The sequence below is a fragment of the Brachyistius frenatus genome, unplaced genomic scaffold (assembly GCF_029030835.1).
Source record: "Brachyistius frenatus isolate BFR_SWC_R1_liver_20210118 unplaced genomic scaffold, ASM2903083v1 Contig_50, whole genome shotgun sequence".
NCBI lineage: Eukaryota > Metazoa > Chordata > Actinopteri > Embiotocidae > Brachyistius > Brachyistius frenatus.
Genome location: NW_027210649.1, coordinates 1,764,665 through 1,783,080, shown reverse-complemented (window position 1 = coordinate 1,783,080; position 18,416 = coordinate 1,764,665). Strand labels below are relative to the sequence as shown.

Genomic DNA, 18,416 nt, shown 5'->3' with positions numbered 1-18,416 from the left:
CCACACACAGGGAGCTTGACATCACTCTCAAGAGGAATAATTGCTCTAGCCTTAAGATGGTCTAGCCCTGGCCGCAGTGTTGGTATCAGACCTTAAATACTCTTTGACCTGAGGCTGTGTATTTATCACACGTTGCTTTATGACCCCATAAAACAGTCCTTTGATGAATTTGATAGGCTTATGAAAACATTTCCATCCAGACGGGCCGTAACGGTTTTAGAGGGACCGACCCGTAGAGTAACTTTCTCCATCACCATGTTCTGCCTGAGGCCGGCCTGTAAACCAGTCACACTACTTCATTGCATTCTCGTTCTGCAAATTTTTTCGTGTGCTCCCGGTTGTGAGAAATGGCTGGGGAGCTGAGTAGTGACTGAGCCGCTGATCAGGAGACTGACCCTTCTACACAAGAGTAAAGAGTAAAAAAATATGCTTTGGCATTAGAAAGTTCTGAGATGTTTCTCTGACTCTTTCCTGGACCATTTGGTGTTCATACTGGTGTGCCCGTGCACCGAGTGGTTTCAGGCAACCTCTCCAATCACCACTTCAGGCTTTCAAAGACCGTTGGGTTCAAGTAGCGGTGTGAGTCATTGAAATGGGTCAGATCGTGGCCCATTTTTGCCCCTCTCCATGAGAACAGAAGGTGGATGTCATTCACAGTGGGGGCACCCAGGGAGAAGCAGCACCTCTTGGGATCTGTCCCCTAGCAAAGAATCGCTGAAACAGGGAATTCAGTGGCCCAAGACTTCTGCAACACAAAGGACTGTCCTCCTGCTCTGGCACACAGGGGACGCAGTCAGCAAAGTGCCTCATACAGCCAAGACCAGAGCACTGGATTCATTGTGTGGCTTTTGTACTCTTAGAGGCTCTGTCCTGCTTTTGCTTCTTTTTTTTTTTTTGTTCAACTCGTCCAGACACTTGAGGGGTGCCAATGAAGGATGGCATTTTTTTTTTAAAAAAATTTAAAAGCCATTTGTGGATGTCTGACACGGCATTTTACAATTGCCCACTAAAAAGTTCACGATTGACTTAAAAGAAAAAAGTATTGTCCCGTTTTGGTGCAGTGGACGAAGGACTCTAAACAAAATGTCTAAGTGAGGCCTGTGACACCGAAGCTTTTAAGATGTAATGATCCCCAGTATTTGGTAATGTGCGCCTATTTGTTGCCTAACTGGATAATGGACAAGTGTTTTCTATGGAGGATAATGTGGTGCTCTTGACAGGGTGGACAGGTAGATCTCATCGCTCCCATCTCGGTTCCACTGAATGGCTCCGTTGACCACTCAGCGCTGCTCTTCAGTGCATTAACTCTGCAAAAAAGGGGAGAAGGAGACAGACACGGCAGAGTCACATCCATTCATGCTAATACATGTACAGCACAAACACACAATACTTATGCGACATGACACGTTTGAAGCCTGGCAGCCGGATTGACGGGGGGGCTCAGGGGGCTCCCATGAGTTTACACCTCCTTATTCTGTTGGTTGTCCCATGAAATATTTACGTTGCCTGCCTCCCCTCTGAATAAGCCAATAGAGTAGTAAAGGGTGAGGTCTGCCTCACATAGTGTTTAATGCATGCCCCTTAGGGCCTCTGCTTGGTCTGAAAAATAGGGCCTATTCCCTGTATAGCTCTTACCTTCTCTTTTGTTTCCCCCCCGCTTACTTTCTTTCTGTCTTTCTGACTTTCCTCACCTTTCTGTCTCTTTTTCATTAATTTGCTCCACTGTATTATCACATTATTATTAAATATTCTCAGTCTTTTTCATGCATTCTTCCCTCATCTGTTTAAGGAGAGAGACAGAAAGAATGTTTCAGAGAGCAACAAAGAAGAGCGAGACACTGTGAGTGGTGGGATTCAGCGGGCTTAACGTTATCAGATGTCTCGTGCGTTGGCTTCCCCGCCGTCTGTCCTCTAGCTGTGTTTTTTTTTTTTTACCATGTGCTGAAAGGAAATGGCTGTTGTATGGCGATCTCTGTTTTATGAGGCATGCAGGCGCTCCCTCATCTGTTTGCTGTTTTGTAGCCGACACCATCACAGCCTTTCCTTCCTGTAGCAGATCAACCTTTTAAAGGTGACTAACAAAAACAGTGAATAAATTAAACATGTGTTTCCTTTTTAATGGTGGATTGTTGGCAGTTTTACACTTGTGATATCTTTTGTTTTATCCCACACACCCTTCAGAGGCACCTTATTGGTCCAAAAGACACAGGAGCGTTGTGGTGGATGCGTCCTTTCTCCGATGTATTGCACAGTGTTCGGGAAACCTGACAGTGACAGTAATAGGTGCTTCCCTGTTTCCATTCAACCCACATGAATTTGCACACCAGTTATTTCCTAATCCTCAGCCATCTGGCTGTAGATGATTGAGCACCTTTCCAGAGCATCTTGCAGTACATTCACTTGGCACCACAGAGTACAAAAAAAATAAACATTTTAATTTAATTAAACTGAAAGAATATCATTAGGCTTCTTAATGATGATTAATGTCTAAATAATAATAACATTTATGAAGTATTAAGGTATTACAGTTCTGGTTGGATGTGAAATTATTCTTTCAGTTCAGGTACAGGACTTTGTTATAACAAATAGCAACCCTCATTACTCATATCATTGGCTCCCGGGTTAGAGATTCAGACAGATCGGGAATCCATTTTATCTCTCCACTGGATTCTTTCTTCTTTGTAAACTATAGAACATTCGGCCATCCACTCAGCCCTGAAAGCCGCTGACAACAAACTCTTTGTAGTTTTCTTCCTGTTGACTTATTTTCTTACTTTCCGCTCCTTGTGTTAAAACAAATGGCAACTGCAGGAAGCAAAAGGAGGGGGGAAAAAAAAGGCGCTGAAAAGTTGACATTTAGCTTAAATGGAGGTGGAATGGGCCACAGGGATGCAGCGCAGGCGAGAGCTTCTTTTCTCTTCCCATCCCGCTAAAACAAGATTTATGACCTCACGAATACCATCATATTTTAGCAGCTGATGTACACTGTGGGTGGTTTATCTGGGATTGAGGGCTTTGCTGTTGAGTCCATCACTGTGGGGCTTCTATAACTTACAACGGCAACATTCAGCAAGACATAACAAAAAAAGGACACTGTGTTATTGGTCTATGATATTTACTCTTATGTTTTGCATCCCACTTCTGACACACTCTCCACAAATACAACCACTTCTATGCACATTTCTTCTGTTTTATTTTTTTTTCTTCCAAATCAAAACTTAAAAAAAAAAAAATGGAGACAAAAGAACAAAATAACAGCCTATAAGTCAACTTCTCCATCTCCAACTAAAATTCCTCCTCCTTTCATCCATTTTTCTGGTGGATCATGTGGCGTTATGGAGCACAGAATGAGAGATCTTATATTCATCTGTGCCCCCCTGCTTTGCGTGTCATTGCCATACCCTTTTGCTCTTCCCTCACCACTTTCCTCTGGCAATGTAATTGACAGGCTTCAGCAGTTAAGACCTCCAACAGCTCTTTCTTCATTTGGAGACACTTTGTCGGTTTTAATCAGGGCTTTAATTGGCAGGCTGGCGGTGGGTGAGTGGCACCAGGGGCTGGGGCATAGAGGGGACACTGACTTTCCTGAGATAGTTGTTTGTGCTGGTTTTTTTTAGTTTTTTTTTTTTTTTTCCCCCTCCTTCTGACTCTTATTTACTCCTGGCTTAAATTAAAGTCATAAATCAATATGTTCATTCTTCGACTCAATGTTTTCTTTTTATACCTTTGTACTATCTGTTATCCCACTGAAACACACTGTTACACATAGATAAAAGTGTGTGCTGATGGCACTACTGATATAACAAACATGGAATAATCCAAGCACATTTCATTCTCTTTATCATCCTCCGTAGGTGTGTGTATGTGAACAGCATCCTGTGGGCCCCTCTGTCTTGTTTTTAAACTGGGCTGCTTTGTGTGGCTGCTTTTTGAGTCCTATATGGCGGCTCGTAGGACAGGCCAGTATGTGCCGTGCTCCTGCCAGTGTTGCTGAATCTAGGACACCAGGACTCTTGTCTATGATTCTCCCTCCCGCTGAGGTGTTAGTAATGCCAGGGGACAAACCAGAGCGGATTGAAAAAGAGCGAAAAAATAGGTGGTGGGAGGTAGAGGGGGACAGAGAGAAGTATAGATAGGCTGAAGAAAGAGAATATGTCCCAGAATTCTTTGTTGGCAGCACAAGTCCTGCTTTTGAACCTGGCACAGCAAAGCTGTGAATTGTCTGTCAGTTTGATGGCATGACAGTGACTGTCAGTGTTGTGCCTCTGTGCTGGTTTCGCTGCATCTTCCTGTTTATATACTTTGTGTATTTGTGCATCTGTGTCGAAGAACAAGCACTGGCTGAAAAAAAAACAGCCTATAATCAACAAGCACCCTGTGTATTTGCCAGGCCAATTAAGAGTCATTCATTTGCTAATGAAGGCCCTGTCGAGGTCTAAACTGCTCCTAAGGGCATGCAGACATGCAGTCAGCACACACACGCAGCCCTCAGCAAAAGCTCAGCGCCACCGCCGTAGTCATCAGCCTGTGCCCGCTGACTGTGTGCGTACCTCGCGTTGCCCACTCAGCACATCTCACCAGCAGCCGCTAAACACTAAAAAGTATAATTGAATTCATTATTTCCTCTTTTATGACTTGTTCCGCTGTGGTTTTAATTTGTCCTGTAAAAGATGAGGCAGGCAGGCAGTTCTTTCTGCCTTGAATTCCCTCTAGCTCCCCTCTCCCAGGCTCCCTTGTTCTGCTAGCAAGCCCAGGATTTTATGAGGTGGGGCTCTCCTGTGTCGTGGGAGCCGTCTCTACCGCTAATCAACTCCTCAAGGTTGTTACCTACATGCCATGCGAGGAGGAGGTAGAGATGTGCTGCCAAATCGCGCGCCTAGCTGCCTCTTTAATGGGCTAACTGCTTGACCTTCACGATGACTCCATCCTAACTCCACTCTGAAGAGATGGTTCATCTGTGTATTGATCTAGTCATGAGAATATAATCTGAAAAAAATTCTGTCAATATTTCCTCTCTGCCTTCAGCTTCCTGGAAAGAGATGATGTTCAGCAAGGTTATCAACAGCATCTTTCTGTTCATTAGAGACCTACTGTATTTTTTGTGATAAGAAACCTTTATTTTCCACTTTTGTAGACACGAACTTGGCAGACCAGTTGTACAGTCAGTGCCTCTAGGCTCTTCAATTTAGCCCCAATGACTGAAGATGACTGCTCTGCTGCCAGCAACGGCTGCCTTATCTGTTCCCCCGACTCTGGAGAAATTCTCAGTTTTCACTCTCCGTTTTTCCCCTTTCCAGCATTCCTCTCTACCTTATTTTCTTCTGTCCATACGTGAATCCTTTTATTATATGTTGCTTTGCAGTATAGTCAAGGTCTCTGCTGGGTAGCTGACCTCCTAAACTCTCACCAATATGAATTGAATGGATTGCTAGACTGAGGACATGACGCCACACTGTGCTCTGTGCTGACTCTTTTTGACAAACACAACCTTGAAAAATCACTGACTGTCAGCTAATAAGTACAGCATTCATGATCTTTCTTTTCCCATATTTGTCATCAGCATGGGTGTGTTTTGTAACCGGAGTCAATGTGATTCATTTGCTTTTCAGAATCATCACTATCCTTTGTTGGAAAACTTTGTCTGTGGCCACAGTTTGTACAGTGGTACGAAGCTATTTGCAGGCACTTTGACTCATGGGCTGTGGAGCAAATGTGATTTGCATTTTACCTTTGGTGCGATGTAACAGTTTAATTTCATGGTGTCAACATAGAATTGGAATCAGATCATAAAGCATTATGGCACTTAAGCAGAGACGAAGAGCACTGTAAATCAGCAGAGTGCACTCCTGGCTCAGATGGAGTCACAGCTATAGTGAATGTTTAGTACATATGTATTTAGAGGTTGGGACGAGCGTCAGCGATGACGATAACGATAATAACAGGCAATGTACCATGTATTCATCTGTTTGTTTTAAGACCTCAATTTGGCACAGCAGCCGCTGAGACATTCTGTAATGTGTGAGAAACAGCATGAGTTGAAGAACAAGGGAAGATCCGGTGTCTTATGCAATTTGGAAATGTAGGCCACCTGCTTGGGATAGGGTTTAAATGTAGGTCTTCTTTTGTTCCTGCCATGTGTGGGTCGAGCGCTGATGATGTTGTTTCTATAGCGGGATCCTCCGTGGGCGGCTGGGCCTGGCACAGAGGTACAAGGGGATTTGGGAAGTGCCGTGATTTCATGGAGAATCAGCAAAAGCCCTAAATACAGACTGAGATGAGCAATTTGTCAGAACGCAAAGTCACAAAAACCCAGAGACAATAAACAAATAAATACAAATGTAAAGATTTAAACATTTAGGAAAGAAAAAAAAGAAAAGTGTGGTACTAACACAGAGCAACAGACTGCATTACTGGGTACCATGGTGGTAAATCAGAGCTGTACAATACCTTCTACTTCTGACTGTGGGGGTTAATACCTTGTGTGATGTGTAAGCACTGTCAGCACCTGCGTTTAGGTCCTCACCACCTTCGGACAAAGTGTATTAAGAGATAGTAAAATAAAAAAAAAATAAGACAGGCCGTATGCGATGTGCATTTGAGTAGCTTAGGGAGGAGGGAGGTGTTTTGAACACATGCCTGGCACGTACAACTCATCCGAGCAAAGGAGCTTTGTATCCTCCTCACCAGGGGAAATAAAGCGAAGGTGAGACAAAAAAACTTTTCCATTGCTCCAGGCTACTGTTACCTGGCAGCCACCAAGGAATTTAAAAAAATCATTCTGCCGCTGCATATATTCTAGAAATCTGTGAGACACACACACACACACACACACACACACACACACACACACACACACACACACACACACACACACACACACACACACACACACACACACACACACACACACACACACACACACACACACACACACACACACACAGTTTGCCAAACCTTCAGGAATACACTACAGAGGGGAGAGAGGGAGGCTCCCAGGCCTCCGGCAGCAAGAGGTGGTGGCTCTTGTTTAGGACGTTGTTTCCGTGGATGTCTAAAAAATTATGATCTTAGTTTCTCACTGTCACCATCGGGTGCTTCTTTGACTCCCAGCCATTTGCATAGACAGCATTATTCAACCAGGAAATATGGGGCAGCTTCAAGAAAACTCCACTTTGGAAAAGCAGGCGGTGTAAAGGCGGGTGGAGGAGAGTAAGTGATAGTGATGGACGGTGTGATATAAATAGAAGTGGTGATGGCAGGATAATGCATGGCTCTTTCTGCCGGGCCGAGGTTCAGGCCTGTCAGTGAGACAAGGAAGAGAGGAGGAGGGAGAAGGAGGGAGAGAAAGGGGGGAGAACAGGGGGAAAGGAGGTCTGGGTGCCTTTTCCAGGTCACTGTTGGCTCCTAGAGGTGTAGGAAGAACCCTTGATTAATTATGATCATTATTATTATCATCTTGGCCGGGGGCATTAATCACAGCCATGTCAGAGCGAGAACTGGACAGGGGGGGCAGTGGGGAGCGTGAGGAGGGGTGGGCACATAGTGGACATGGGATTGTTGGCATGTTGGACACACCTCTATCCCCAGTGCCGCTCGCATGTGTCAGTGCTCAGCCTCCATATGTCCACTGTCAGTCCGGCATCTATCTATGTAGGCCTGTTGTCAATCTGACCAGCTCCCACTGCCCCCAGAGCAAACTGACTAAATGCACGATGATCAATGATGCCTCTTTACTTGAACTACATGCCAATAAACGCAGCCGAGTATGAATTGACTGCTAACTTGACAGCCAGTCGGCTACCCAGCTGAAAAGACTGCATGTCAGGACATCCATTGTTGCACTGTAATGAGCGGTTATGACAAGTTGGGTTTGTGTCAGCACCCTGGGATTTGTCCTCTCAAGTAATTTTGACACAAATTGAGATACAACGCTCCATATTGAGAATTTTTAGGTAAAGATCATAAACACATTTATACAATGATAAATGCTTGATGCTTGAGCCCCTAACAAATAATAGATCACATAGGGTCCTTAGTGGCGATCTCCTGTTCCAAGTTTCAGGTAGATAGGGACTATTTCTTGTTTTTGTTTTACACTATAATGATTATATAAGCTTTTAAACAGACTGACCTTGTCTGTTAGGGTTAAAACAATTGAACTATCTTTTACTGTATATGACATCAATTAACACAACTTAATGCTTACGTAATGCTTCTTTATCACATTTTGCTTTTCGCTTTCTTTCTCAATTCTCTTCAGAAGACTATTTTCTTGCCGTCTATTTTTCACCGTCACATCTCCCTTGCCCACGCTGTGTGTTACTCCTAATGATAGACAGCTCCACGCAGCCATGACAACATGAGCTAGGTGTTCGTCAGCCAGCCAGCCGGCGATACTGGGCACTCCGCTCTGTCGAGACGTCTCTCTGACTTTTATGAATACATGTACACAGCTCAGAGCGGCGGTGGATTTGTCTTTATAAGTCTGGGTGACACGTCCGCAGCGGCCCCACTTCATTTATTCCACTTGCGTAGATTAAGGCTGGCATTACAAGTAAGGTCACACCATGCATCAATGTTACCTCGACACCACAGCGCCGCCGAACGTGCTCAGGCGTTGCCATTACTCCACCCCAGTTTCTCCACAGGAAATTTCCATCAATTTTAAAGTTTTTTTTTTTACATCTTCCTCTTTCCCCCCGATTTTCCCTGAATCTCCATCACGCTCCTCCCCATCGCAGTGTGTTGCTGTGAGGCGAGGACAGGTGTAAACACTGCTCCAGGAATGGCTCTGAGCCTCACACTGTGTCAGAACAGGTGCGCTTCTGGACAGGAGGTGTAAGACAGGTGTTAGATGAAGCCTCGGCTCACGAGTGTAACTGTCAAAATGTCTGTGTTCCCCCTTCTGTGATGACATGTTAATCCCTAACACTTGGTCTCCACTGGGAGCTTCTACACCAGTCAGTCTGATAATAAACAGGAAGTCAAGGAACATCCTTCGCTGACACCTGAAAACTAATTAGTTTTAATTAATCCTCAATATGCACCCAAATCCCTTCTTTTCAAACCATGTAGTTTCTTATAATGTTTTCTGCCTCACAACCACTCATGTTAAAATACATGTATGATAATGTTGTGTGTAAAGTGGGTTATCTTAAGCTAAAAACACATCCCTGGTTAGGTTTCTAATGAGAGGAGAAGTTTGACTTTGTAAAATCAGTTGGTTGGTGGTTGGTGGGCTGAGGTCCTCTTAACCTCAACCTGGCCTCTTTTAGCGCACGTGGGGACTCAGGGACAGCATCAGGGACGGTCATTTGTCCTTGCAGGTCCGGGTCCTTGTGAGGCAGAGAGAAGCTCTTAGCTCTGTTGGTATTTATATCAGCCTGCTCCTTGTCTGTCCAGGACTTTACACGAGCTCCCTTGGCCTCTTAAGTAGGGAATATCTCCTTGAAACATAAACTTGACAAAGGAGGGTGTGACAGTCTTCAGGGCTACTCTTTGCCTGTTTTCAGTGCTGTCTTGACTGTGGGTAAAATATAAAAGTCTGTGGGAAAAAAGAAAAAGTTGTTTGAAGTATGATGTCAGTTTGATGTGTATTTTTGTTGTTGTTGTTTACTATATCTGGTGCTGATTTGTGGTTAGATCTTCTGGCATACTGTATGTGTGTCTCCGTCTTCAGCCTGTTGTCTTGTATGAGTCTCCATCACAAGCTTGAGGTTGTATTTTTTTTCACAGGCTGTTGGGAGGATTTATTTGTCTTTTACTACATCACTGAAACAGACTCGTAACTCATGAATGAACTCCATTCCACTCCAACAGCCTGGCTTGCTGTGCTACAAGCTCCATCCTTAGCATCTTATAGCCGTCAATCAGGCTAATCTGCTCCCTCTCACACAGCCACAAAAGGCTTTGACATCAAAGAATGGCAGGCCTGCTTTTTAACCGTACTCCCCTGCGCTGACTTGTCCGAACAACATCTGCTCAATCTAACACAACCGGAGCTAAGGGTCAGCGGCAATCTTTCTATATTTCAAAAGCAGCAATTTACAAGCAGATATAACTGAACTAAGAGGGAAAAAGGAGGCTAAACATGATTTCCACACTTTAGTTGTGTGTTGGTGGCAGTGTTTATAAACAGTAAATGATATCATTGGTCAATAAAATAGATCTTGTATGCAGCAGTCGCTTTTTGGCGTTCTGAAAAATATTTTTTTCATTATTATGGTCGACTTGGTTTTGAATGTTCACAAAAATGCTTGCTTCATATTTTATAGGCTCTATCGATTGTGTTGTCACCAAGCATTCTCTTTTGGTAGTCACTCAGGTGATAAGATTTCTCCAGCGCTCGCCTTTTGTGTCTTGATGGTTGAGAGTTTATAGGAAGTGCGGGCCATCACTGTCACCCTGGCGTATCTAAAAATGACACATGGATGGCTGCATCATGTAGAGGTGGCATTTGAAGTGACACAGACATGTTACATTACCAATGCAATGTTTGCGGTATCGAGGTGACCTCCTCTGCTCTCATCCCCGGCTCTCATCCTGCCTGCCTCACCTTTTGCCAAACGCCAGAGCTGTTTGTCATGGATGATTTGGTAATAAAATGAGAAAGGTGTCGAGTCAGCGACAGAAGTCTCCGTTCCACCTGGCCCTCTGTCATCCTTTTCCCCTTTCTCACACTCACACACACAAGCACACACAAGTGCCCTCGCAAAAACTCTCCCTCAAATCCTTTGCACAAGCCTCCAGTCCGTGCTTCTGCCTTGATCTCTTTTTCTCACAAGATTACACACAAGCATACAGGCAACACACATTGTGCAAAAGGTGTACAGGTATTGTAAGCACAACAACCAACTCCCCCTCTCCCGCTCTCTCTCTCTCCCTTGTTCTGTTTCCTAATCTACCTGATACCAGATGTTTCATCTTCCCTCGCGTAAAGTTGGCCCCAAAGACATTTTGTGGTGCTGATTACAGCACACATAAAGTTGCTGTGAAACAGTTTTATGCAGCCAAGTTATGGTGTGTGACATGCTACGCAATGCCCTGGTGTCTCTGCCAAAATGCAGAAACACATCCTGATATTAAAATTCACAGTGCTTTATAACCCTCTCTGCATTTATCATAACTCACATGACTGGGCCGGGTCAAATGACTCAGCAAGCCAAATAATTGGTCTAATGAAGTGCAAAAAGGAGTCTGTCAGAGCCCCTTTTCTCCACCAGACGCACATTACTTCACTCCACTGTAGCTATCATTACTGACGGACGGAGAGGAGAGCGTGGTAATGGAGAACACGAGCTTGATGGGCTCTCGGGAGCTTCAGCTGACACGAAGGGCCTTCTCGATGGTGTTCTGCCAACTTAAATATTTATAGTAGTGAAATTTCATTGTGCATGAATGGTTTGAGTGATACAGTTACTATGTATGAACTTCGTATGGAGCACAGACAGATAACAGGCTTCTGTTGTTTTAAAATAGAAATAAAAGGTACTTCTGAGCCATATGACATTACTGTTAGTCTAAGCGACTTCTTTTGCTGCACTGTAAGTTTACAAAAAGTGGTGACCTCATGATGTTTTGGCTGCAGTTTTGCAGCCAAATACTGAGTGCTTTATGATAATCAGCACCAGTGTTGTAGTTGAGGATCATACATTATGCAGACTTTATGGTATGAAGCACTGTAGTAGCACACTCTGTGGACCTTACCACCTTCTGTTCCTCACACACACACACACACACACACACACACACACACACACACACACACACACACACACACACACACACACACACACACACACACACACACACACACACACACACACACACACACACACGAGTAGGCACACATGCATTCAAAATTGCACTTCTTCACATAACTCACATCGCACTTACTCGACCATGCTGCTGTCTCACCTAAGCAATGCTGATTTTATCCAAGCACACCGAGCAAGTAAACAAGTGTTACCAAGCAGCAGCTCCTCAGATGAATATTGTATACACCTAGTCTAGCTAAGTGTTGTTGTTTATGTCAGGGACAGTGTTTATGGTGCTTGGTGGGCCTCTTAGTGCAGTTAAGTTTCTACAGCATCCCACTATGGTCATCAATTTCAGTTCAAGATCGTCTAGGTTGGTGTTTTTTTTGTTTTTTTTCTTCCCGTCTCCTCCCTTCCTCCGTGCTCGGCTGGTGTTGCCTGCCTTCTCCCTCGTCTCCGCTTGCCCATCTCACCTTCCTTCCTTCCAGATGGTGCATTTCACAACCTGCTAGGCACGATCAATCAAGCCCAGATGCAGACTGGGCTATTAAGGTCAGTAATGATCGGCCTTTGAGCGTTATGGGCCCGGCTCCTGTTGTAAAGCCATGCATCAAACTCTGTTCCAGCGCTCAGCTCGCCTGCCCTTAACAAGCCAGCTTAAAATATCGGCCGGAGGATACAAAATGAAAAGGGTACAACCTTATCTCTCCAAAGACAGGCCGCTGTAGCCCCAAGGTGTAATAAAACTACAGAACTTGGCCGTCGCCTGGAGTCATCTCTTTTATAAGCAATATCTTTCAAAGATCAGCTAAGCGGTGGGCTATGGGTGCTGGGTAGCGAAATGTAATGCATCACTCCATGTTCCCCTGCACAGGAAAACCCTCTGCTCACTATTCAAACCTCTTCAGGAGGGCTAAGTTCTTCCATCTTTGTCTCATGCACCACATGGGATTTAGATTTAATAGTGTGAGAAGCCTGGGGTTTGAGAGAGATTTGACAGGGTCCTAAACCCTGCCCTCCTTCAGCCCAATCCCACCAAGTACAAATGCATGACGAGGAAGCTGAACCAAATCACACACCAGGGAGGGAGCCATCTACAGGTCCTGGAGTACAGCTGCTCCTCCAGAATGGGACTGGAACATCAGACCATCATTCACCATTTAAGCCTTTTAAATTCTCCTTATTGAGTTACCTTCACATCAACCTTGAATTTACACCTGAAAAAAGCCAGGATCGAAGAGTTTCAGTCCATGTACTGATTTGATTTGGATCCATGGAGTACCATCGAATGATGGATGTTCACATGAGGAAACTGTTATTTATTTAGTCATTCCAACCTTTGTTTATATTTCCAATCCAGTGAACAATACAACAGTTAATAGATAAAAGATAGTTCAGAAATTGCTGCTGCTATTTGTAATTTGACAATTATTGTATTTTAGATACCAGACAGGGTTGTTGTCAAATGAGGTCTCACACAAAACGCATTGACTACTATTTAATACCCAAATGATAAGTCACAATTCAGAGTGGCTTTAAGGTTTGAAAATACTGTTTGTCCAAATATTTGGATTATACACAAAAAAGTAAAATTACAATGTAATTTTAACACTATATTGCAATTAATGTATGTTATTTATATGTATATAGTTGATCCTATATATGTATTTGTGGTTGTGTGTTGCATGACTGCGTTGTGTGTGTCGACGTCATTCACCGTCTCTCAGATTGCACCATGTTATAATGGGCAATTAGATCTTCCCTGTCTCCTTCTCCTGTCACTATTTTTCATTTGAAAACGGCCATCAGCTCTTTGAAATCTGAAATTACAGAGTTGAATTTGTTGAATTAAATGTTCTCCATTATAATGAATGTTTACATCAAAGGAGAAAGTGCATCGCTGTCTCAACCTCAGAGTGATGAATGCTAACATCAAGCTTAATCAGTGCAGAAATGAAAGCAGACAGAAAAATACAGGTTGTGTTTTTTTTTTTTTTACCTGTCCTATATCATTAGATGTTTAAAATATAAATAGACCCCGGCTCCTCCCTGTGCCTACATGCTCTGACTGTACAGTTGCCATGGTTTACCTATTCCATCCATCTGTCTGCGCAGGTAATTACAGGTTTTGAGCCTGGTTTAGAATTTCATTTCATTTCTCTTTCAGCTTTGCATAACCCCCTTTTTTACAGGAACTGGAACAAAAACAAAGGCTGGCTCAGGCTCTTTGACTGTGCCAGCGGAAATCTAGTTGTTGTTCAGAGCAAAGGATGGGCCTTATAAAGAGCCATAATATTTTGGACAAAAGCAACTGTCACCCCAGCCTGGTACTGTATGTTATGATTAGTCTTTATATCCGAGAGCTCTGCCTGTGCTGCCAGCGTGTGGAGCTGTGGATGCGGGGTATCCGGGCATGGCTGCCGGTGCCATGGGGCCCCCGTCCCTGGTTGGCCGGTGGCCTTGATGTCACCCTAACCACAGAGCACGCACCACCAGGCAGGGAGTCCAGGTCAGCCTGGCCAGTCAGTCTGGAACCTTTGCACAGGCTCATAAAACACAGAAGCACAGAGCAGAAAATTGAAAGCATCACGGAGGTGCCATGCCTGTGCTGGGGAGGAAGATAAAAGTCTTTGGCCAGGGTTGGAAGCATCTTAGCTGGAGATGCATGCTGGGGGCTATAGGATTTAATAACCTAAGACCAGGGGTTGTGGGGCTGCAAGCACACAGTGGCAGAGCACAGTAATAGTTTACAGTTGTATGACAGTAAACTGCAAACCCCTGTGATTAATAATATAGCTGTAAGGCATGACATGGTAGTGGTGTCCTCTGTATCTATTCTGTGTTCTATTTATTATAGATAGACTTGAAGAACTGTGTCTTGTCATTCACTGTCGTAGACATGAGACTGGTTGTCATGTTATAGCCTGTCACCAGCCTGTCTCCCAGGATCAAATAATGCTTGCCCTGAGAGACACGGGTGTTTGTAGTAGTATGTGTGTGACATTTGGATGAAGTCATCACAGCTCCTGTTTGATCAGCATGGCCCCTTTGTGGACGTCACTGTGACTGAAGCTGTCATGGAAGCAGAGGGAACATGATTTATCCTCAGAGCCACTCCTTCCTGCCACCTTTGGCATTCTGTTATAACATCACTCGGCAATAAGCTGATGGATTTTCTCCAATTTGGTCCAAGCAAAAGTCCTGTTCCCCTTTCTTCCTTCCTTCCCCGGCAAATTATTTTCTTCCATGCTGTGCTGTCCACCGCTCTCTGCCACATACCTCTGTCTTACTCAATGCCTGTTACTCTCCATTTTTAACTGCTTGTAGTCGTAAAGCCGATGTGGATTTTATCAGTGGAATAAAAGCTGAATGTTAGCCTTAGTGCACTGAGCCATTCCTTCAACTTACAGCCTGACAAATGAGTTGTGACCTTGAGTAATATTTGCCCATTATTCAGAAGGCACCAGAGCAGATATTAAAAATAGCTCTCATTTCACGAGCCACGGTGGAAGAGGTGGTGGAGGTTGGCTGTTGTCAGAGCTCTGTGTGGGTGTACACAGTATGCAAGTGCAGTGCAAAAGATTTAGGCAATAAAAACAAAGTGATGATGTTTTTAAAAACATTGACATAAATAGTTTGCATGAATAAATATACTCTAAAAAGAACGATGAATCTAATCAAATCAATAATTGTTGTGACAGTCCTTTTCAGTCTACTTTACGTTTTCTTCTGGGTATTCTCGCCACAGTTTTTCAAGGTACCAGGCAGCTAGGTTGTTCCAAGCATCTAGGAAATCTTGTCAGAGCTCTTATGTGCATTTATTCTGTCTCAGTTGCTTCTTGTAATCCCATCGGTTGCAAGATTCCTTGTTCTTTTTTACAAAGAAGATCATTCTTTGTGACTTTTGACTATACGATTGCGGTTGTTGTCAAGATGCAGAATTAATCAAGGACTGATCAGAGGCCTCCCTGGTGAGATTATGTAAAGGATAACATTACATCTCATATGCCTAAAACTTTTGCACAGCACTGAACATACTGTATGTTTTAGTCTTTCCTTCTTTCAGCCAGGATCAGTGTGGAACTTAAAAAAACTTACTGTATGAGGTACATTTTCCCACTCGCCATCAGCAATGTGAAAGACGCCATTCAGTTTTAAACCTTGTGAACATGTAGTGTTTTTAATATGCTACAATACATATGAGCATAATAGGCAGTAAACACACTGGCTGTGCATTTCTGACAGCCAGGGCTCAAAATGTCACGAACCTAAGGAACCAATCCCATCACCTTGTAGTGTGGGGCTTTTCATATTATCAAGATGGAGGCAAGCAGCATAGAGGTGGAGACTGTTTGTATATTCAGAGATCTGCACATTCTGTATAAAGGTAAAGCTGTGGAGTTACATCTAAGTCCCTTTAAGGCATCAGGGGATTCTTTTCTTGGGGAAAAAAACGTGAAAATATCTAATTGTTCAGGGATTTAATCAATGCCAGAAGAGGGACTTTCACGTAACTATATTTGTAGCACTACATCACTGTACAGCCTTTCTCTCTAATGTGAAGAATAATGTTGCTCCTAGATGATAGAGTGCTCTGCCATTTAACAACACACATAATCACATTTGGATTCAGTGTTTGTTGGAGTACCTGGTTTTGATTTGGTTTTAGTCCAAATCTATATTCAAGATAATACTAGCTGCAGCCTTTAGCCAATTAATTTTTCAAGTGTTAATTTAAAGTTAATTGATGTAAAACTCTGGAAAATCCAGTCTTGTTTTTGTAAACAAATGTTTTACAATATTTCAAAAAAAGAAATAAATGTTATTCAATCAGAAGGATTATTTTCTCAAACCTAATAAGGCTCTCTCTGGAGTCACAGAGGAAATCATGTAACACATTTTCATGTATAAAAATAGTGGAATGCCGCTTAAATTTCTGTCAAATTGTGTTATTATCTGGAATCTCTGGTCACTATGTAATTCGCCTCACTTTTTCTCCACCTACAGTCTGAAGCAGAAAATCATCCAAATAGTTTCAGTTTTATCTGAGGATTTTTTTATATGATGCAATTGCAGCAACAGTCAGCATGTGACAGTGTATTTAATATTACAGTGATATCCTGGAAAGGCGAATCATTCACATGAGGGAACATGAGAAGTCAAACCAGTTGAAACACATCTTCAAGCTTTGAGTTGTCAAGCAACAAAACCCCAGTGATGGTGACCACAGTTTCTGTCTTTGGTGTGTAATGTCAGTTTGGTTAAACTTATTCTCATCAGTCAAAACAGTTTTCCTCTTATATAACATGCTATCCATTCTTTTATTTCTAATGTAATTTTTAGTTTTTTGGCAACCTATGTACTGCAAATTTAAATAGTTTTTATTTACAAAGGATATTTTTATGATTTGATTGTGTTTTTTATTGTAGTTTTGTTGTGATGGTTCTTTCTCAATTAAATCAGCACTGGCAGAAACGTCTGGAAACATGGCGTGATCCAGCTTGAGCTCAGTAAGAATCGAGCGTCCAAACCCAGGTTTAGTTTAAGAGCCTCTGACAGTATTACATGTTCCAAAACTCGGATGCTTCCCCCTCTTCTCTTCTCTTCTCTTCTCTTCTCTTCTCTTCTCTTCTCTTCTCTTCTCTTCTCTTCTCTTCTCTTCTCTTCTCTTCTCTTCTCTTCTCTTCTCTTCTCTTCTCTTCTCTTCTCTTCTCTTCTCTTCTCTTCTCTTCTCTTCTCTTCTCTTCTCTTCTCTTCTCTTCTCTTCTCTTCTCTCCTCCCATCCTCCCGCTCTGTCCCTTCTACCCTTCAGCCCACACAGAGCTGTTTAGCTTCCCAGGGGCCAAAGCATGACCGCATGGTCACTCTGCTGAAAGGCATGATGGGTAATAAGTGGAAATGGCAGTGATCCGGCTCAGGGCTCTCGCTGCTCCTGCTCCTGAGCTCACAAATGCCAGTGGATGAAGATGGATCCATCCATGGTTTGACCCCAGTAAGGGCTTTGCTGACACACCCTGCATGTCCCTCTCTGTATCTCTCATTCTGGCTCTCCTATTCTGACCCCAAAAGACCACCTTACTTTCTCTCCCACTTTCACCTTACTTATCTCCTTCTTATCACTTATTGTCTCTTGTCCTCTTCTTTTACTTTTCCTGTACAGTTTCACATACCACTGTCAGTCTCTCATTTCCATCTCTATTATATTTTGGTCACTCCTTCCTTCATCGCTCCCGTAGCTTATTACCTGCTATACCGTCCCTGTCCTTTTTGTGGTCTCCCTCCCTCCATCTCCTTTTTTCTTTTACCAGGGCAAGCACAGTTTCATCTTACTCTCCCTTTCTCTCTCCCAAGTCTTTTTCTTTTCTCTCTCTGTTACTTTTCTATTACTTTTATTCTATAACCCACCTCACCCCTTCCCGCTCCCTGACCCGCTCTTTCCCTCCCTCCCATCCTTTCCCCCGTCTCTGAGTTGGGTGTGCAGGCAGCTCCTGAGTGGCAAGGTGACATTGTGTGTCATATCAGCATTCCACGGCAGTCCCCCTTTCTCTCCAGAGAGTAATTATTTCTTTCAGAGTGAAAGGTTCAATTTGCTATAAAAGAACAAGAGCCTCAGGTATAGAGGGAGTGAGCGTGAGGAGGGGGAAGGAGGGAGGACGGAAG

The 18,416-nt window shown here is 43.5% G+C and overlaps 1 protein-coding gene across 10 annotated transcripts in view; it reads left to right on the top strand.

Moving 5' to 3' along the window:
- Positions 1-18,416, top strand: part of camta1a (calmodulin binding transcription activator 1a) — a 284,686-nt gene that overhangs the window by 183,761 nt on the left and 82,509 nt on the right. The window lies entirely within an intron of this gene.